Here is a 24236-nt window from a genome sequence, read left to right on the forward strand (position 1 = left end):
TACATATTAGTATATGTATATATGTATAAATGATAATATATATGTAAGTATACATTTCTATACATATATATGTGTGTGTATGTATATATATTTATGTATATATATATATATATATATATATATATATATATATATATATATGTATACGTACGTATATATGTATATATATATGTATATATTTTTAGGTATATATATATGTATACATATTATATATCTGTATATATATTTATATATTTATGTATATGTATGCATATATATGTATATATATATATATATATATTTATATGTATATATACATATGTGTGTGTGTCTGTATATATTTACGTATATATGTTTATATATATATATGTATATATATGTTTGTTTACCGTTATATATATATATATATATATGCATGCATACGTATATATATGCATATAATTGTATATATATTTATATCATTTATGTATATTTTATATTTATAGATGCGCATATAAAAACGGCAAACAACCACAGAATTCGCGCATAAGCCTGAATAATCCTAGAGTGGATGAAACGCGGAATATTCAGTGTAGCTTAATCGCCATATACATTTTATAACATACTATATGTATATATATGCATATATATATATATATATATGTGTGTGTGTGTGTGTGTGTGTGTGTGCGAGTGTGTGTGTGTGTGCATGTATGCATATTTATTTAGACTAGTGTTTTTGAATAGCATCAAGTGTTTTGCTTAATTTTTTTGTTTGTTTGTTTTTTGTAAGTTTTCATCTTCTGGAATTGTCGTTCTTATTTCTCAGTTTAATCCGTGATAGACAGTTCCATATATGTCTTGGTCCATCTGTTTTTTTTTTTTTGGAGGGGGGGTTGTTTTTCTTGGTTTTTGTTGTATTTTACAAGTACTTCTAACTGAGTTTTCAACAGTCGTCTTCAGGAGGTATAGTATATTGTTTGTTTAAAATGTTGATGCTTTTATGTACTTAAGTTTAAATTATATTTAAACTTCTTCAAACTGGTGAAGCGTCTCGTGTGCAAAAATAATATATATTTTTTTACAGTGTAAAGAACGCGGCTAAAATAAATGTACAATCATCTTTAAAGCTGTGATTTACAATTTACCATTTTGTGATATAAATTTTAAATTATTATGAAAAAAAAACTGTGAATTCTATACACTTGTAAATCACTTTTATAATTATTGTACACTTATCTGAGTCTGTTGTCGAGAAAATGAAGTTAAGATACGTGGATGAGTTTTTATTAGTTTTTTATGATAAAACAACAAACCGTATCCTCATTAAAGTAAAAACATCAAAAATCAAATAAACAAATGTTATGGAATGGAATAATGAAGAGGAACCCATATTAAGCGGAAATTACTTTAAAAAAACCGAAACAATTTAAAACAAAAACGTGATGAACTTCATAAAACGGAAATGAAGGACTTTTAATTTTTAAACAATAAATTTCAAAGATTTCCCGAATGTCTGACATTGTTAAGAACATCGGATGGAATGTTCTGATTTTCTCTTTCTCTCTCACTATCATATATATATATATATATATATATATATATATATATATATATATATATATATATATATACACATATCATATATGATCGTGGGAGAGAATATATATATATATATATATATATATATATATATATATATATATATATTCTCTCCCACGATCATATATGTATATGTGTGTGTGTGTGTGTGTGTGTGTAATAGTAGCGTTCGTATGTGTACTTTTGTATGTCTGCGTGTACAACTCTACTCCAGCCCACATCAATGATCCGCTCATGACCAAACCTTGCATGTTATGGTCCCTAATTGCGGGGAGCCGCACACTATATATTTTCTTTTTTTTTGGGGGGGGGGGTACGGTCAAATATAAAAGTCATAGCCTTTTATATATACCCTCTTACATCCCACCCTACTGAACCGATCATGACCAAACCTGGCACAATGATGGTCTCAGACCTATGGACAGTGCACACTATTTTTCAAGGTCCAAAGTTCAGGTCGCGATTTGCTGTGTGCTAGGGTACCTGCAAAGTGCAGGTATGTTTGCTAGTGTATATATATATATATATATATATATATATATATATATTCGCTACCATCTGAGCTAAATCCGTACGCATATTAAATCTCCAAATGCAATGGTGTTAAAAGAAATTAATATTTGCGCATGCGTAAAAATACCAGTTTTGTTTAATTACGTTCACCAAGTACTAAATTTTCAATCATGATTTCTGAGCATTCTTTCAATGATTAAAAACCAAATCAAGTTTTGCCCGCAAGTTCGAATACTTTATATATAAAGTTCCAAGTGTGTAGATCAAATTTTGTTAGAGTAGTTTGTTAGAGACCGGTCATAATCAACACACAGACAAGATTACTTATATATACCATCGTCTTCTAAAAGGAGGATGCAATACCTGAGAGGATTAATCATGTATAACAACATAGCAGGTACTTCTTTTGAGGACCGTATTATGAAAACAGAACCTATACCACATCATCCACTTTCATTGATAAATAATACCATAATAGGTTGATTTTTTTTTCATTTATTTAAAAACACCTCACCATAAAATTTGTTTGTTCTCAGGGATTGTGACTAAGCTTAAAGTGTAGTAGTTGTTCACAGTTTCGATGCATCATCCAACTTTTTAGTCTCGGCGTAAATATTGGGCATATATTTAAGAAAACATCACAATGAAAAATTACAACTGTATTTTACAGATTATTGATTCTAAGCTGCGCATAAAATAAATATACAAATTAAGACTGTACCATAGAATTGTGGATCTGTATAGTTTATTACATATTATTTACTGAAAAAAAAAAATGTTTTGTATGTGTAAAGTAAAAATACCTAACCCGTTTTAATGTGCAGAAAGTTAGGATAGGATGGAAAAATCGCATTTATTTATTTCGATGCCAAAACAACAAAAGTGATTACTCCATCAAGTAACACCGTAAAATTGAAAATGAAAAAAAAATGTTGCTTTTAAATAAAGTAGCAAAACATTTTTTAAGCTTAAATATAAAAGAATCGAATAAAAAATAACCCGTATGACGCTGAAATTTCTTCAAAAGAAAATCGACAGAATATTTTTAAAAAGAGTTAAATTCTGAAAACGAAAATGGACATCCGGAGATTTCAATCGAAAGAGAAAGCAGAAATTAAAAAAAAAGTTTCTTTTGTGTAAAAAAGTAGAAATACGTTATTTTAAATATAAAAAAAGTGAAAACATTAGAATACTTGAAAAAAGAAAAACTTTTTTTAACAAAATGACGTCATACATTTCGTGTTACATCATTTTACGTATTTGAAAAAAATATGGGCGGAATCAAGAATTTAATTATTTTATAAATCTACATAATACTCTATTTTATTCCATTAAAATTCCTTTAATTCCATTCTTCAAATTTATTTTATTTCAAATCTAAATTCATATCTTTTGATTTTTAATATTTTTAACTTTACTTGATTTTTAACATTAACGTTCTTTATTGATTTTTCCCGCCGCTTTCTTTTTCTTAAATAATTCAAAGGAAGAGAGAAGAAAACGTGAAAGGTCGAAACTAAAGAGACATTTTCATTTTAATGTTCTTTGATATAACCATTTTTGTTGTTAAATCTTTTCTTTCATTTTAACGGACACACCCACTTAACTATAATAAACCCTGACACCCCTCCCTGGAATTCATTAATGGAATCGCCTGAAAAACTGTTCATTTTATTTTATTTATATTTTCGTATTTTCACTTTCTCGAGCAATGTGAGAGGAGAGGGAAGAGGAAACGCCTATTCCAAGACGACATTGGCACTGGTTCAGCGTCGTTAGCTTTAACTTCATTAAGGATCACACCAAAATGTGCAATTCTCCAAAGTGCGTTCAAATCTCCATCAAATCACAAAATGAATACAAAACTTCGTTTCAATATCGACATTACGCGCTGTTATTCCTCCATTGCCTAAAAGAAAACCCAGTGCCCCAGGCTCTTAATACAGAAGAGAAAGTAAAAAAAAAAAAAAAAATTAACAAATTTATTGATTTGTAATTTTTTTTAAAATGTGTGATAGGAATGCGACATATTAAGTTAACAGGGACATCTTCTTGGTGAATAAACATAGAGGATTGGTGAGTAGAATTTCTGTATCGCTTAACTTGAAGGCGGATGTTTGATTGGTTAGTTTTGATCATGTAACGGAATATCGAATAAAGAACACACAGAGACATTTTATACGAGACTTCTCTTTCACAATAATGTGTACAATAGGTATGATGTTGCCCATAAACATAAGGAAGGAGCTCAACAGCGGATACAAGTTGACAGCGGAGTTCATATAGCCTCGAATTGGTTTTGATCATGTGACATAATTGCGAAGATAAAAAGGATTTAGGTGATTAGATAGGGTGGGTTTTTAAAATTCAAGAGATGAGAGCTTATATAGCGTAAAGGTATTCGTGCTTAGGGTCGACCCGCTTGTGAATCGAATAAATATCTCCGAAAAATAATTGTAATTTGTAATTGCAAGTACAAAGTAATTGTACGAGATGAGCTAATATCGAATATATATTCGTCTACCTATGACAACTGTCAAAAATAACCCTGGGGCCAACTCCATTAAGTTCATCCGATCGCATTTCATGTTGGTAAGACAAAGAGAGATGCAACCATTCAGTGCTATGACAGAAATCACAGTTTTGGAGACCATACGAAATTTATATGGTTAGAAAAAAGGTTTTCTCATTGAATAAATTTTGTGAGCCTTTCTTAGCTCTATCGTTATTTTCCTGGCAGGTGCTCGATTGAGCTTAACTCTATGGTCCCTCTCTGTAATACAATTGAGGCAAAACTCAACTAGGTATAACCACGATCAGCAATTTCTATACTTTCTATCTAAACTAAAATTTCATGATCAGAATTTTTTTTACCTAGAATTGTCCGTCTCTGGAATACAATTCCGCAAGGCTGCTCCCCAGTTTGCTATAACATGGTCTTTTTCAAATCTCCTGTAAATAACTTCTACTTGAGTCGTCCTTAAATAATCAAACCTTACTCAAGTTTCATAATTGCTGTTTGACTCACTGTCTTCATAATACTCATCAACCTCTAGTTCTGATTAGCTTTGCAACCTTCATAAACCATGACCCTCCGAGTTAAAAAGTCAACTCGTCTTTTTTTCTCCTCTGTAGAAGTCATTTGGTGCCATGATTATCAACACAAAATGTAAACTTGAGTTGGTTAAGTTCGGATCAAGTTAATTCCATAAAAAGCATTTCCGTGAAACCCACGTTTGGCCTTGTATCTAATCTTCTGAATAAAAGGTAAATAAAATATAGGGTTGACGTATAATAAAGAAATTACACTAACAACCACATACATCATTCAAGCTCCCGATCAAGAGCAACTTATTCAGTGTGAATCATAAAATCCAACTCGAGAGAGAAAGAGAGACGAGGGGAGCTGTGTTAATACAAATTTTCATATAGTTGCGTGATTAGGATTCGCGTCTTTTTGTCAAGTAACATCTTTCGACGGTACCTATTTAGGCATACCACCGCCATCGTATGTAAACTTAACTTCGAAGGATAAAGTATGTTACAGTCATAATGACGGTGCCACAAGAAGCATTCAAGAAACATATAAGCCAAACTTGATTTCTAATTATCCAATTTTATTTGAACGTATCACGTGCTGCTAACATTTACCAAGCACACATAACACACACACACACACACACACACATATATATATATATATATATATGTGTGTGTGTGTGTGTGTGTGTGTGTGTGTGTGTGTGTGTGTGTGAGGACAGCTCAATAAAAACTTGTTCATGATAGGCTTGACAACAGCTCAGCGGTACTATGCTGCGCAGACTATGATTTCTAAGAATGAAACTTTGTTATGGAATTTACGTTTAGTTTTAGACACAGATATATAAGAATGGAACTTGTTAGCAGGTGTTGCATCTAGACGAGTGTTCTGCAAGGGAAAGGCATAAATAGAAGCTCAGTTGAATACTTGACATAAAAATAGCGATGGAGCACAGATAGATCGCCACGTCTCTTTTGTGAGAAAGGTGAGGTACAGTGGTTTAACAATTTAACTTACCGGATTTTGAAGCCGGCTTAGAGCCCTGTAAAGGTAATAGAGTGTATTGTTAGCCACTCGGCTGAGAACGTGCCAACAGTACTCCATTTTACGACATATTTGTCTGTCATACAGATAGAGAATTGCGTCATGAGTAAGATACCTTTTAATACAGTAGAATGATCCGACATTTTTACCAGCGGCAATGGCAAAGAACCTGGAGTAACTCTTTTATTACATGTCAGGAGATAATATCAGACCCAAAGTTAGTCAAAGCTGATTTTTTGATGTTTTCAAACATGCTGTATGGTACTGTTTGTATATAAATAAGTTAGGGAATCTACAGTAAACCCTAGTGAATGGTATTTTTTTATAGTAAACCTTTGTTAGAGACTTTCTGTTTTGAAATGGAAAGGAAGGGAATGTACAGGGGTCTTACATTCATGGCTCTATCAAGGGATTAAGCAGCATTCACCAAACAGATTGTTTGATCAGACATTACATGTTTTATATATTGTTCTGTTTCTGTGTGTGACAAGCCGCCAATATTCCAGTCATGTTATGTCTTAACAGCTATTTCTTTATATGCTGGTTCATGTGTCTGTGTGCTTGTCTGTCAGTTCGTGTCTGTGTGCATGTGTGTGTGTGCTTATCTGTCCGTCAGATCGCATTTCTGTATATTCACAAGTTTCTTTCTCTGTAGGACATGGCTGTCTACCGGAAGTGTGTTTTGGTTTGCTAGGTAAGGCTTGTGGGGTTGATTTAGGAAGTGTTTTTACATCTTGTGCATGGCAAATAATGTCCTGGGTGTTAAACACAACAAAAAGGATAGACACATCCCCTTTAGATCAAATGGTTGCAATGACGTGTGCTATCTCTGATAAGGTGGTGAGTGCTTGGCATCATTAAGCGTCATTAGTCACAGTCTATTAGTTCTCGAATCGAACGCTGTATACAATAAGCGAACAATACATATTTTTATAACAATACTGACGGGGAATCCGTTGTTTAGGATTTAATGAGGATTAACAAATGTTTCGCAATATCGTAACATTGTTGTCATCGAAATCGGTGAAATCGACATTTTTTAATCAAATCGATTGATTGGTTTCTTTTGTTAGGATCACCGTAGTTCATCGGAATGAAGATTCATATGTCTTCCCGCAGTGACATAGTCCACAATATATTGTAGTCTATATTGCACTGTAGAGAATTTACTGTTGATTTTATAAATGAATTACACTTACATTCTAAAATGTAAATGTCAAGTATCATGATTCAATTGTTTTCTAAGCAGAAACATTCATTTCAAACGTTCATGAAATTATTTTTACGTAAAACTTGAATTATTTTTAAAGTGCAAAAGTCAAGTATAATGGTTCAATTGTGTTCTAAAAAAATTTGTTTCGAATACGCCCTTGTTTTATAAAAGGGTTTGCAGTGTATTTTATAGGCTGAGCGTTTGTACTCGTGAGCTGATAAAACTTCTCAAATGGACTTGTGATGTGTTGTTATATAAAAGTGTTAACTTCTATCAAGATCGGCCTTCTTTCTTTAATCTTATTTTTCGATTATCGATTTTTCAATACTTTCCAACCGCATTTCGATAAAAAAAAAAACTACGCAAGGACAAACGCCAGACGCATCAAGTGGCTTTGTGTGAAAAGAAAAACATAACGAGTATCTGTCAGTAAAAGTACCAACACTTTATTCATCAACTACTGAATTCAAATAGCAGCAAAGTAGTGGATCTTGTTTAACATTTGAAAGCCCTTACGTCATGGATAAATCACTTGTAACGAAAAGTATGAGAACCCCAAATAAGTAAAATGATAACCACGATACGTTCGGAGCAGGTGAACTATTTATAAAGATTAATATGTGTAGGGAGTTTAGCAGCAAAAATATTTTATTTAGAATACATAAATATTTCTGTATGCTGGTAAGGTCGAGGAGGGAATTGCAAAACCAAGCGGTATTAGAAAAACGAATTCTAATGATAAAATCTTCAAGCATCTAAAAATTTTGCTGAACTCGGGTTGGTACATACGTTTAGGGTGAGACCAAGTGCAGTAATTTCATCCGATCACATTTTGTGGAAGTAATTGTAAACAAGAAGAGAGACGCCACTCTGCGGTGATGTGACTGAGGTCAAACTTTACAGACAGTGCAAGATATATAGGATTATAAAGAAGTTTTTCCACCTTTTCAAGAGGGAGAGTCTAACGGTTTCAGCGCCCGCCAAAATATGGTAACGATACGTTATGCATTGGCAAATGTGGCTTTATGGGTAGTTGTGAGAAGTTTTGTAGCTCAATAGATGGATGTTAATTTCTTGCGGTATTGTTTTCAGCATGTTTTTGTATTTATTCCACTTCTTGTCATATCAAGGATTTTTAACGTCGGATCCTTGGTAAAAAAAAAATTATTAGAAGCTTGAGTACTCTTGCCATATCTGGGGAGCCTCTGCTCAGAGCAGCCCTTCCTGCTTCGACAGGGCAGACCACTGCTTTCAAAATCTGATGGACGATGTTCTTCTCTCTAATGCCTTTCTTCTCATTTAAGAGACGTTGCGAGCTCTTTTATTATTTTCATGGCAGTGCTCAACTGAGTTTCACTCTACGGTTTCTTCCTGTAAAGGCATTCATGGCCAAAAATCGACTAGTAAATCTCTTTACTTTCTATATGCACCTAACACTAAGTAAATCTCTTTACTTTCTATATGCACCTAACACTAAGCGAAAATTCCATGATCACATATTCTTTCCTAGAACCCCTCGTCTGTGGAACAAAAATGCCGACGAGCTGACTATAACCTTGTCGTTTTCAAGTCGAACGTGAAAAGGTGTTTGATGAGTTGCCGTCTAAAATAAATTAACTTATGTAATTTCCACCATCACCGATTATTACGGTCCTCATTAACCCTTGCTCTTGAGTGGTCTCACGACCTTGATTAACGGTAACTACATGGTAAAAAAAAATAATCGTTGGTTTGAAAGCATTTTAGCAACTCCCACTCCCCAAAAAAATCTCGACACGACGAAACAATGTAAAATACAGGTATTAACATGAACGTATAGAAATAGTATACCTTCTTAGTTTGTTTGCCTATATCTCGAAAAAGTATCCTCCCCCCAATCTGCATCTACTGTTGTCAGTGTAAAAAAATAGTTTAAAATATCATAATGGTTGTATTTTTAATTATATTTGTTGCAACAGTTACGAGGCAATCGTACGCTGTGACAACAGTATAAACAGCATGGAATTCAAGTCAATCTATTGTTTACATTTTTCACGTTTATATATTAACTATCTTAAGACAAATGTGACGTCATAGCAGTAGTGCAAAATAAATCAGTCTTTTCAAATATCCAGTAAAATGACGAAGGATTGTCAAATAAGACACGACCAAACAAGAACGTGCTTGTATAAATAGAAATTGTGTATGTCTGTCTGCATGTCCGTCTGTCTGTTAGTTACGGTTTTTTAAACGTACTAGTTATATTGCGGATTTAGTTTAATTTCACAATATCAGATATCTTAACTACGCTGAGAAATGAAAAGTATTTCACTATGAGTCAATACTAAATCCATAATATTAAAGCAGATGCCATGAATAGAAATCGAAACTGAAAGCAATCGATGTTCAGGCTTAGGTTCTACAAACTAGGTCATTCCAAATTTCTTACAAACTGAACAAAGAACATGAGTAATTATAGCGTTGGAATGTCTTCATCTATTTATGGTAACAAAATATAAATTCAAACATAAACGATAAAAAAACAACTGAATAAATCCACGCTAGACATTATCAATATATTTCTAAATTATTTTAATAATCCAAGACAATTTATTGTTCTCATATTGTCATTAAAAACGATTTATAATTTATTATAGACGAGAATTTTGTCTGCGAGGCCAATGGTTTTTATTTGTACAGAGGAGTCACCAATTATTATTAGGCCACTCGAGGATAAGGGGTAATGAGGGTATAGTGGTCAAAGGAAACATGTCAGTCATCGTTAGTAGTGGAAATTTGGTAAATTGTATAACTTCAGGGGTGGCTCATTAAGAATTTGTTCACGTTGGACTTGAAGACAACCATATTGTAGTCAGTTGGAAAGCAGGAAAACGGAACGGAGTTGCACAGGTGTGTAGAGTATATTTTTTTAAATAATGATTGCAAATTTGTAGAGTAAACAAAGTCCATTTTACCCAATGGTATATACTCAAAATTATGTAACGTAATTATAATGATAGTTAATCTTCACGGAAATATATAATAATTATTTAATTTAATACAAATAATGTTAGAGGTTAAATTAAAGAAAAATCAGACAAAATATATCTGTTTTGATTACCTGGATCCTTATTTATCCTTTTTTTCCAATGGATTTATTCTAAAAAATTAAAATCACTACACAGAAAAATAAAGAAAAGTAAATGCGACTCCGAAATTTTCGTAAAGTCTGCCGCGTTCCGTGAAATAAAAATAATTCTAGACTGATTTTGTGTTCCCATCAAGTTGAGCATCTATTATGAGCGCAGAAATTCTCATTTTCCTTTGTCCTCTTCGTTTCGATTTGATGTTTTTTTTAACCTTTATTTATTCTTGCGCTTTTTAGTGAAGTAGAAATTCTTGTAGATTGAGACAATCGTTATTTTTTAAATCTAGTGGACCTTTATGAGCGCAGAATTTTTATTTTTATTTTCTTTCAATAAAATTGCAATAACAAGAACAATTGGTTACACGTCTCCAATTCCATAACTCTTTCGAAAGTTTGAACATGTTAAAGTAACGTATGATAAGTAAACCATACGTTATGGAATCCATCGAGAGAGTCTTGGAATTGGAGACATGTAACCAATTGTTCTTGTTATTGCAATTTTGATAGCCTGTAATAAATTTAAATGAAGTCTTTCTCAGATACTTTCTGACAATTCGCATTCAAAGATTTGTCTCTCAAGAAATAAATTACCTATCAATCACCACAATTTAACATTAAATAAAAGTATTAGCTTTGAATATTTAAAATATAAAAGCATTTCTTTGCATTAACAACTGCTTCAAAATATTGAGCGACATTACACGATTTTGATATGTTTGATTGAATTTTATTTTACTTTTCAAATTAAGATTAATATTATAATGTAGTATCTTGTCTGATGTGATACTTAATCGTTCCTCTTCACGGCCAATGAATGAGAAATCATTTATGGTTTGCGATATTTTCTTGATTTTTTTCCGAATCCAAAAATGCCTCTTGACTAAATAGAACAACACTGTAAATGGCAAAAGTGCAAAATAGTTAACATGTGAAAATCGCAAATACAAATTTACTAATCGGCAGATTGCACAGTAATATCATGTTGTTTCATGATGTCATGAGTTAATAAAAACAATAGAAATAACTGATGATTTTCTTGGGATTTCATTCGGCAACCACGTCAATCTCGATTTCTTCATTTTGTTCTTTAGTCCTTTAACGATGTTTCTGACAAAAAAGGAATTTTATTTTGTTTCCTTTGTCAGAATTAAGACCATCTAACAATTATGAAGGCCAAGTGTTTTTAACCTTGAAGTGGTCTTTTTAGCTCCTTTCATCAAGTAGTTTTATGTCTTATCTGTGCCTAAATCCGAATGTATATTCCATGAGCAGAAGTGCACGACTGTGGAACTCTTTCGTTTGTCTATTTCCCACCTGACTACAACTTGGATGTCTTAAAGTCCAACACAAACAAATTCCTGAAAAACCGCACTCTTAAGTAAGACACTCTATCAAATCTCCAATACTAATGATTACTACAATACTATCTCATTGATTACTGTACACGCAATAACCCTTATCCCTGAGTGGTCTTCGGGCCTTGATAAGTGGTGATCTCCATGTCAAAAAAAAAGGTCTTCGCTGTGGCGATTTCTTTAAAACAATTATAAGTTTAAAGTATGTATGTCTTTACCATCGCTGAGAATTTTTTTTTTCTGAAAGTTTTAACGTAATAAATAACGATCTTTGTATGAAAATAACGTAGACTACGGCATTTATTTTACCCAATCCGGAATGTCCACTTTCCTTTTGAGGACCACATTATGAACTGATATGGGGCCTAACCTTGCTCTAATATAGAAATAAGTAATAAGAACAAAATATTGAAATGCAAGACAATTAACAGCAAGAAATCGGAAGCAGAAGAAAACCAAATATTTTATATCGAACGGCAAATGAAATAGTTATTCTAGTTTTTAAAAGTAGAATATAAATAAATAAATAAATAAATAAAGATGTGTAGCGAAAACTTAAGAATAGTCTTTATATAGGAATAGACTCCGGGATTTTTTATTTTCGTTCCAATACGGAGTACACCTTCCTTGGTTATAAGCATAAGCATCGACATTGTGTCTAACTCACCCTCGTGTTAAGGCTAGTAAAAGTAATAAAAGTACAGAAAAAGTAAGAGTTCGGAAATCGGGAACGGAAACAATGATTACCAAATATAAATCAAACGGAAGATGAAACGTCCATTCTATTTGGAAAAGGTAAAAAACGCTGACTAAAAACAACATTAGAGATCAATTACTCAGATAAGCGGAGGCTTGACAATAGTGTAAAAAATAGTGCGACTGGCCAGTATATGTAGAAATGTAGACGCCGCGTGTAGATTATGGCTGAATGAGGAACTTAAAATATTACATTTTTAATAGCCTCAAATATTTGTATACTGTAGAAGTTAAATATCTTATTACCGTAAACACAATATAAACCGTAGTTAATATTAAATATACATAGACATATATACGTTAAAATAAACATAAATTTTAAAAATAAATAACATAAAATATGAAATAAAGAACTAATACAATACGTATAATAAAAATAAGAAAAAGTACACCAAGAGCATAGGTGTTATAAACAAGGCACTTATTAATCCGACAGCTTATGTAATATATGTACTATTAATAATACAATATTTGTATTTTATATTTTATTATGATCTTATGTTTACCTATTAATACTGAGTTAAAAACCTTACTTTTATTTAATACCCTTTTAAACCGATAATATTATCCGTTTTTTTTAATATATACATTTTTCAATGTATCTTTATTTTTTATTTACTATTTTTTCATTTTTCTCTTTTTCTATACAAATAGTATTCGCCGCGTGATACATGTTAGATTGAACTATTGAGACTATCAATAAAATACTTCGATTCTTATATATTTTATAATCTTGATATCGGTTTTATTGATTTTTTTTATCTTCATTGGCGTTTAAACCATATATATATATATATATATATATATATATATATATATCCTTCATTTTAAATCAAAATATTAAGTCATAATATTGTAATTTAACTATTTAGTAAGGTATATATAGAAGATATAGTTAATTAAATTCCGTACTATTTTGATTCTTCACACTACTGTTCTCATTTTGAATACTATTCTCACAACGTTTCGATCGATGTAACCTCCGGACTTATTCAAGTGGGTTTTGTGAACACGAGAATGTTTCTATCGTACTCGGGAATCTGTACAGAAATTCAAGCAGAAAGCTTTATTTTCTTCACATGACAGGTGCGAAGTAATTTGCAATTGTGTTTTTCGTCGCCCACACTGAGAATTGAACCTTCAACCTACAGGAAAATAACATTTTTACAATTGATTTTTACAAATACGTTAACCACTGCGCCAAGGGGCATTGCGAACGGAAAAATACAATTGGAAATTACTTAGGACCCATATCTTATGATGGCTGACCGAACAGGAACATGCTATTCCGGTACAGGAAAGAAATGGTTCCGTTGGAAATGTTGTGCAGATTTCCGAATTCGACAGAAACATTCCCGCATTTGACAAGATATACCTGAAAAAGTTTGGAAGTTACATCGATCTAAACGTTGTCTAAAATAACAATCAAACTGAAAACAGTAATTTAAAGAATCCAAATAATACGAATCCTCATCCCCCAAATTAATAAGCTTAAATAAACTTATAAATTCTTATTGCTATTGAAATCTCGTGTTTACTTTTCGTTTTTAAATATATTAAACTTTAAATTTAAAAAAATAATTTTCCATAAAATTAATTTAAATTGATATTATTATCCTATTGAATTTCGTCCTTTTTAGTCATTAAACTTTATAAATTTCTAATGTTTTAAACATTTCCATAATATTTTTTTTTTTTTTTTTTGTAAAGGGTGTAAATTTAGAATTTTACCACTACCACTTACTTGACGGATATATATATTTTTTTCTTTCTTTTTTATCTTTGACTTGTCTTTCTGTTTTTCTGTCTTTTTTCTCTGTGCGAGTATATTTCTTTTCCTAACTCTTCGTTATCGTTACTTCTTACCACACCCATTTATTTCTTCTATTCTTTTATCTTTTCTTTTTGCATAGTTTTTTTTCTTATGTCTACTTTCTTTCTTTATTCTGTATAATTTTCTTCTTTTGTTTTATTATATGTTATTTAAGCTAGATTTCAGATTTCAAACTATATAATGCTAACTTTTCTGGTTGACTATTCTTTTCAGTTGTTTTTTTTTTTTTTTAGGTTTTAGTTTTGCTATCCAGGAAGTGCTAAAAATGGCAAAGACTTTATTCATGTATTGATTTTCTACGAACTCTTTGGATATTTTGAGTAACGCATTTTAATATTAATATAATAGGCCTTTTCTAATTATGATAGATTTTAAAATACAATATTTATCCTTTCAAATCTCTCTCTCTCTCTCTCTCTCTCTATATATATATATATATATATATATATATATATAGAGAGAGAGAGAGAGAGAGAGAGAGAGAGAGAGAGATAGATTGATTGAGATAAGGATAGATAAAAGGACACACACACATACACACACACACACACACACACACACACACACACACACACATATATATATATATATATATATATATATATATATATATATATATATATCGATATGAATTGTATTACGTTATATGTCGAGCTTTGTGTACGTATAGATTTAAAGAAATTTTAATTGAATTAATTACTGCCGTTCTTATTATCTTTATTCTTATCATGAAAGCAAGAAAAAGAGAAGAAGAAATGGACTGATTACGTATTGGAATGTAGTAATAGTTTTATGACATTTATCAAAAATAAAAGAAGTAAAAAGCAAACAAGCTGTGCAGAGATTGAAATGAGAGAGAGAGGGGGGGAGAGAGAAAGAGAAAGGGAGTGGTGGGGGCAGTTAACGGATTGCGGAACAGTCTTATATCAGTCACGCCCACGTGAAACGTTTTACGTTCTGATTGGTTAGAAATTGTACACGCAAACTATAATGGCGTCTCAACTGCAAGGCGTCCATTTTTATACCAAGATTCTTTTACACATATTCGGCTTATCGTCTATTTTCACTTCACTTTCTTTTCTTTTCTGTTCTTTTCCTTTTTCATTCATTTTGTCTTTTCTTTTTGTATTCGTTTTTCTTCACAATATTTATTCATTAACCTTCATTCATTTTCTTTTATAATTACTAAAATTCTATCTCTTTTTTTTCTTCCTTAGTCTGTGGTAGACATTTATGGTACAATCTCATTCCGCATACGCATGTTATATTTCTATCTCTCACTATTTTTCTTCTCGCTATCTCAACTTCTATCAGTACCTGTCTTTCTCTCCCTCCAGACTGTTAAAGCTATCTCGCTATTTTTCTGTATTCTTCTTTGTATCTCTCTTTTATTCTGACTCGGCAAGGGACCTTTAAAGTTCTCATTCCATATTCTAACATGCTCACCTATCTCTCTCTCTCTCTCTCTCTCTCTCTCTTTCTCTCTCTCTTTCTCTCTCTCTATATATAGTTCTATTTATCTATCTATCTAATAAACACAAACACACACACACCCGCACACACATATATCTATATATTCCTTTTTTATTTATCTAATTATCTCTCTCTATTAAGGTTTTTTTCTATTTATCTATTTTATTTATATATTAAGGTTTATTATATCAATCTTGTATTCTTTGTTTCCGTATCTATCTCTCTCTGTTAAACTTCATTCTCTCATGCGCTCTCTCTCTCTCTTTCTTCTTTTCTCTCTTTTTTTCTTACTTGTTCGGTAATGTGCATTTCAGTTTACTTCGCATTTGATATTTTTTCATCCTCTCCCCTTTTCTCTTTTTATTGCTTATCCATCTTTCTGTCTCTCAATCTGTTTCTCTTTTACTCTCTCTCTCTCACTGCATTTCTCTTTTAGCCTCTCTCCTTCTCTCTCTCCCTCATTCTCTCTCTCTCTCTCTCTCTCTCTCTCTCTCTCTCTCTCTCTCTCTCTCTCTCTCTCTCTCTCTGTCCTTCTTATTCGTTTCTTATTTTAAAACCTGTTCAAAATTATTCTTTATTCTCTTACGTAATTCGACTTCTGCCTTTGATATTGTTCTTTCTTTTTCTTTGTGTCGGTCCATCTTCCTCTTCTTCACCTTTTTATTTGAGAATGTATTTTGTGCTTCTGTTTATTTTATTTTTTGTTCTAACTTGTTCGGTAATGGTCCAATGGACGTTTAAGGTTCATTCCCATTTCTCACCCTCCACATCCTACTCGCTCTCACCTTACCCACCCGTGGCCCTCCATCCTCTTTTCTTCCCTCTCTCGATTTCCTTTCCCCGCGCGTCATTCTTAGCTCGGCACATGAATGGGAAATTAACCTCCTTTCTGAAGTTGGATCGCGAACTCCCCCCGCCCTCTCTCGCTTATTTGGTTGTTCATACTCTCGCCCACTCACCCAGCCAGCCATCCCTTCTCTGTCTTTCTTTCTTTCTCTCTGACTTTCTCTCTCGACTCCTTCTCGCTCTTTCTGTTATATTCCTACCATTTAGCATCCATCTACTGGTCGCCATTCCTCGCGTCTGCCTTCCAGCTGCCATCGCACGTCACCGTCGACCCACTCTCCACTTCACCATCCTTCACGTTGTCTTCCCTCGTTATTTGGCGCTTAACACTCACGCTTCGCTCAACCCCTCACTATATAGCTCCTTTATCTTTCCTCCCCTTCGTTATTTTCTATCTTCATCTATCTATCTATCTATCTATCTATCTATCTATCTATCTATCAAGCGCTGTTTCTCTTTATGTATATATATATATATATATATATATATATATATATATATATATATATATATATATATATATATATATATATAAGATCAGTCTGTTCATATGTAAATTTTATGTGTGTATACACATATTCAATATACATATTCTTAATTATTTTCTCTCATAAATTTTCTTTCTATATATACATGTTGATATCTGTATATATATGTATTATATATATATATAAATATATTAATTTCATAATTTTTTTAATTTATTGAATGACTAAAATGTTATATATATATATAAATATATATATATACGTGTGTGTATATATATATCATAGATAGATATTTCATATATATATAAGTATATATAAATATTATATATAGATAGATATATCATATATATATATATATATTTACATGGGAGTCACCACGTATCAAGGCCAGGGGCAACTCGAGGATAAGGGTTATTGCGTGTACAGTAATCAATGGGATAAAATCGTAGTAATCGATTGTAATGGAGATTTGATGGATTGGATTACCTAAGGGGACGGTTTATCAGGAATTTTTAAATGTTATCCCTGAGTGGCTTCCGGGCCTTGATAAGTGGTGATCTCTGTGTAAAAAAAAAAAGACAATATATGTCATATATATATATATATATATATATATATATGTATTATATAGATGGATAGGTATGTCATATTTATGTATATTATATAGATAGATATGTCATATATATATATATATATATATATATATATATATATATATGTATATGTATATGTGTATATATATATATATATACTTATTTTCCTCCGTAAATGTATTTAAAATTCTGTTTGTCAGTCTTCTTATCGAGGAATATCCATCTCCCTATAAAGGATGTTAACTTGCTACTTATGTTTGTTACTTCTCTCTGTATTTTTATCTCTTTCTCCATCACCCTTTCTTTTTATCTTTTCATATATATATATATATATATATATATATATATATATATATATATATATATATATATATATATATATATATAAGATAAAGCTGAACCTCTGTGTGTGTCTGGTCAGGAATAGGCTCCTATATAGTTGCCTATTTTTAAAAAAATGATTACATATAATGATAGAAGATGTATCGAGACACAGGAATGGGTATGTTTGATCTGGCATAATGCTGATTCATTAGAATTGTGGGGTTTGCGTACGCGTCTGGTCTACAAAGTATGGAAATAGAAAATTTAAAAATTAGAAAAAAAAAACGTTTACAAGTGTTTTTGATATATATGTACATAACAATACTTTGATATGTTTTAACTTAAATATGGATGGTATAATAAAATTGTGGAGTCTGGTTTCGCGCCTTGCCTCCATAGAATAAAAATAGGCACAAACGTTAATAAAGACTTTTCATATCTATCTGCGAAAGTATACTTTTATAATTATGTTTCAGTTTGAAGAAATATGGTATAATAAAATTATGGGGTGTAGTTCGCGCCTGACCACCATAGAATGGAAATATGCCACAAAGTTTAACTAGGTTTTTTTAATATAGATCCACAGAATATTGTGATAAGTGTTTCAGTGTGAACAGGTATGGTATAATAAATTATGGGGTTTATCTATTTTATTTTTACTTTAATCATATTTTGCTTTGGTTTTGATACCCCCAAATTCGAAGCTATCTCATTACAACCCTTCCTTTTCATAACCTCTCATACTTTCATAAATCAGAGCCCATTTTCTGTAGGCTGTTATTGAACCTAGTCAAGGACGGGTACTTTTGCTAGTATATATATATATATATATATATATATATATATATATATATATATATATATATATATATATATATATATTATTATTATTATTATTATTATTATTATATCAAAGGTATTTCACTACAGGGTGCATAATTTTGCCAAACCGTGTGAATGATATTGTAAACAGAGATATAATACACTGACCTCGAAAAGAGAGGTCTGGCCTAGGAGGATGATATCATGACACCAGAACATATAGTACATACTTCTTCTCTCGTATAAATAAAAGAAAGTAAGACTTGGAAAATCATATTGTGAAGAAAGAATATATATTGCACTCAAAAAGAGAGGAAAATGCTCGGGAGGAATGTATCATAACAATGAAAATATACTACCTTACTGTCCAGTGAGTGAGGTTTAGCTTGGAAGTCTTAACCCCTTTATTTCCAAAGGAAATGACAATGCATAAAATTGTAGTATTATAATGAACGTACCTATACATCAGTGACCTCGTAAAAAGAGGTAATAAAAAGAGGTTAAAAAAAAAGATGTAATAAAGGGAGGTAATAACAAGAGGTAAGAAAGGGAGGTAATAATATGTAAATATCCGTCCAAGACGGCTGAAAATAAATTATTCTTACATTACATTTTTGCAATAATTTTATGTCGCCTTACGAACATTAGAAGATGGAGGTTTACTAAACTTGATGTCTAAAAGCCCTATTCTAATCATGAATTTAAAAAAAATGTCTAAAATATATGGCTTAAGCTTGAGGGATTTTAGTAAGAAACTGAAATAAAGGAAATCTTGTGTAATTCGTGTCTAATTAATATGATCGAATTGTATGCAAATCAAAATGAATGAGTTTAAAAATTTTGGCAAAGTAAAACCTTTTAGAATTCTCCAAGGAAGCTGCAATTTTAAGAATATTTATTAATTGATGATAAAAGCATTCTTAAAATTTAACACAAATTAGAGGCATTAGATTGTTCATAAGATTACCTCAGTCTCATTTTATTATCTTTCAATAAAAGCAAAATAAACCAAATATAGACTATATTACTTACCATTATGTGTAGCAAAATTCATAATGATCGACTTATTGGAGTTGGAGATTTCTTGTGGGACCGTATATATATATATATATATATATATATATATATATATATATATATATATATATATATATATATATATATATATATTTCAGGTTAAAGATATTTAAAAGTGAAAACTAACTAGTGCATTTAAATAGGTTATTAAAAGTGCTCAATAAAAGAAGAGCAAGATGTATTTTTATTAATGCAAATAAATTTTCATGGTCGCGACATCGGACATGTAAATGATGTTTCGGATAAATGGTCGGCTAAAACCAGAATTTCTCGTCAGGCGGCTTAATAACGTGTTGCTGTCCACAGAATAAGCCATTATATATGCATACTTAACTTCATATGCATGCATCCTCTAAAAGTCAAAGCTGAAAATTAAAAAAATATATCCATGTGTCTCACCATGTTATTTAAAATATATATACTATATGTAATAATGGTCAGTTTATTAGTTTAAGGTTTTTCCCTGTGTATATATATATATATATATATATATATATATATATATATATATATATATATATATATACACACACATTATTATGAATAAACGGTGACAACACTTCTCAAATGCATTTGTGATGTAAGGTTGTATAAAAGTGTTAACTTTGATTAAAATCGGAAAGTTCAGTTATCGATTTTCGATACACATCGGACGCATTCCAATAGAAAACCCTTGTAAGTACACTTACAGCCACGTCAAAACCTACGCGCTAAATTTGGAAGAATCAGCTCAGCCTTTTTGGGTCCGTCGGAAATGAACTACACACATGCACATAGAGATTTTCATATATATATATATATATATATATATATATATATATATATATATATATATATATATATATGGTATGATTGAAAAACAGACACACACGCACGCATGTATATAAATATATTGGAATATTTGTCTAATTTGCATAACTTATTTTTAAATAATCTATAATCAACTAATGTTTTATTATTTATGTGTAATTGCAGTGTGTTATTCTCCCTATATAACTGCAGTAGTGACATCTATGCTATAAGAAATTTATTGAAGTGAATTAAAGACGACATGTTTCAATTTCCGTTTGATGAAAACCGCTTTTCTTCTTTTGTTGATGACCACTTACTAGTCGGCCAGTTATGTACAAATCCCAAGAGCGATAGGAATTTTATGAATGTTACTCAATGTTCAACGGGCGAGATCGGAGATGTGTCGCTGTACAACACATGATCCAAGTTGAAAACGGGACCATTTTCAGCACTGTCAAAATGAAAATCCGGACGGTGCAACGCTCGAGAGCACAACTCAACGCATCGGACGCATGGTTATAGTTTTTTATACCACATCATGACACCTTACATATTTGAAGTTGGCTTGAAAGTCAATACTAAAGTGTTCCTGTATATATTGAAGAGTGTGGTGATCCTCAGGTGCAATCAATGGCCGCTGGCAGACTCTGGGTGTGGCAGTCGGCTCACAAGTCCAAAGAGACCCAGGCTTGTCTTCAGAACGAGTGCTACGACTGTGTACCCTTCTCTCACTGCCCCCCTCCTCCTCGCCGACTTGAATCTGCTGGACTACTCCATTTGATTATATGCCGAGAACATCACCAACATGACCTCCTACAACACCAAAATCAGCCTGATCACGCCATTCACCGAATATTTGCTGAGCTCCCGGCGACGCTTGTGGGAAAGGTATGCTCCCAGTTCCGGACCTGTATCGAGGCGGTGATGTACGCTGAAGGTGGCTACATTAAATAGATGTCAACTCTACTACATAATCAAGTTACCTGAAATGATTTTTTCAATAAGTTTGGAAATAATTTATATATGGTTGTTTTATTTCGGGCGACAACTTTATCGTCTAACCATATATAATTTAGAAAGTATAAATTACAAAATCTTTTCTTTAAAAAATGCTTATTAATTATGATTATTAAAGGTGATATGATATTTATATTAATATTTTGTGAGTTGAAAATATATTAAAACAAATAGTCATAAGAGTTCACAGAAGCGCTGATGACATCTATTGCTCTTTCTCTCTCTCCCTCTCTCTCTCTCCCTCTCTCTCTCTCTCTCTCTGTGTTCCCCTCTCTTTTTCTCCCCTATTCGTTTCTCAGTCTCTGCGTCTCTTGTGTCATTCTAGCAACGATAGAGTTTCTTTGTTTATGAAGTACATAGTTTTATTTGGCGGGATAAATTAACAAGTAATTATAAATATTCATATTCTGGAATAAAAACGTGAGATCATATGTTTTTTTTTTGTTTTTTTTTTAAAGAAATGCATTGTAATAAATATTTTCGCTGTCCAATTAAATTAAAAAATAAACCTCGATGTATTTTCTACTTAATATATACTCTTATTTTAGGTCACATAAATTACGTTAAAAGGCGTTGGCATTCTTCTGAAACAACTTATATATATACATATCTATATATTTATATCTATATTTATATATATATATATACACACACACACACACACACACATATATATATATATATATATATATATATATATATATACATACATGTATAAATGTATCTGAAAGCATGCTTTCGAAAAATAAAACTAAAAACATCAAGTAATGTAAAGTTTCATCGTACACGCGAAACTCCGAAACGAATATTAGATCAGGAAAATATAGTCACCATCCATATGCCGAAAAATAAATTTATTAAGAATAATAACTTAATATTATTAGCACGCCTTTTTAACTAGAAAATTATGATGGTATTCTAAACTATAATCAATTAAAGATATATATATATATATATATATATATATATATATATATATATATATATATATATATATATATACATTGTTATAAAGTCTATCTGAATGAATATCGAGGCTTTGTGTGTTCAAGATCCGTTGTCTTTCATCGGATATGCTCTGATTTCGATGAGATCGCTTTACATATATATATATATATATATATATATATATATATATATATATATATATATATATATATATATATATATACATATATATATCTATACATATATATATACATATATATACACACACACACACACACACACACACACACACATATATATATATATATATATATATATATATATATATATATATATATATATATATATATATATGCGCGTACGTGTGTGTGTATATTGATTGGCTACCTCCTCATCAGATCAGCACTGTTTGGAAGTAGACGAGCCTCCTGGTAGCAAGTCAGTATTTTGAGCTCAGGAATTATAAATAGACTGTCTTGACAAAGAAAATGTAGGTTAGAAAATCATTGTTCCCAGTAAGAATATCAGCGGATTAACTTAGTGCTCGACTAAGCGAACCTTAGAACATATTTATCGTTGCGTTGCACTAAATTTTAATCTTGCTTTTCCCTCACCTCTTCTCTCTTTATGTATCTCTTCCACACACCTATATGTATTTATATATAAATACGCTCACATGTATATATATATATATATATATATATGTTATATGCGCGTGTAAATGAATATATACACACACTCACTGACATATCTATCTATCTATCTATCTCTTCTCTCTCTCTCTCTCTCTCTCTCTATATATATATATATATATATATATATATACATATATACATATATATATATATATATATATATAATATACAAAGCAGAGAAACGCGTGTCTAGGGATAATTCTGTACACACACACACACACACACACACACACACACACACATATATGATTTTAGAATGTTAAGTAACGATATATATATCGTTAGTCAACATTCTACACTCAGATGTACTGAATTATCACTCATGATATTTTATCAAGTGACAAGTGTGTTGTTGTATAAGGGAACTCATCAGAGACAAAATATATATGTCAGGAAAATAGTTGTATATATTTTTTTCTCTGGAATTGAACAAATTTAGTAAGAAAAACACTGATAAATGGAAATTGAGATATTTAAATTTCTCAAAAATATAAAAACTAAAAATACTTCATTATTTCTATAGATACCTACTCGTATGACAAGTCATTGAATTTCGCCCACGTGTATAAAATCAGTCTTTGTCGCAAATTATTAGTTCTATATTTAATATTATAATTATATTTGATAGAATATAGTGTGGAACTGTAGTTCTGTTTGAATACTCTTTTACTTAATAGTATATAATGCGATAAGATGACGTTTTTTTTTTTCAATTTTCC

The 24236-nt window shown here is 31.1% G+C and overlaps 1 pseudogene across 1 annotated transcript in view; it reads right to left on the reverse strand.

Annotated features, from left to right (window-relative positions):
* Window positions 1-19456, reverse strand: part of LOC145296259 (histone H2B pseudogene) — a 73710-nt pseudogene extending 54254 nt beyond the window's left edge. The window contains exon 1 of the transcript XR_013869984.1: window positions 19348-19456. The product of XR_013869984.1 is annotated as a histone H2B pseudogene, transcript variant X3 (transcript). The remainder of the gene's footprint in view (window positions 1-19347) is intronic.
* Window positions 19457-24236: the final 4780 nt, after the last annotated feature.

This window comes from Euprymna scolopes, chromosome 16 (assembly GCF_053919585.1).
Source record: "Euprymna scolopes isolate OS-2025 chromosome 16, ASM5391958v1, whole genome shotgun sequence".
Classification (NCBI taxonomy): domain Eukaryota; kingdom Metazoa; phylum Mollusca; class Cephalopoda; order Sepiida; family Sepiolidae; genus Euprymna; species Euprymna scolopes.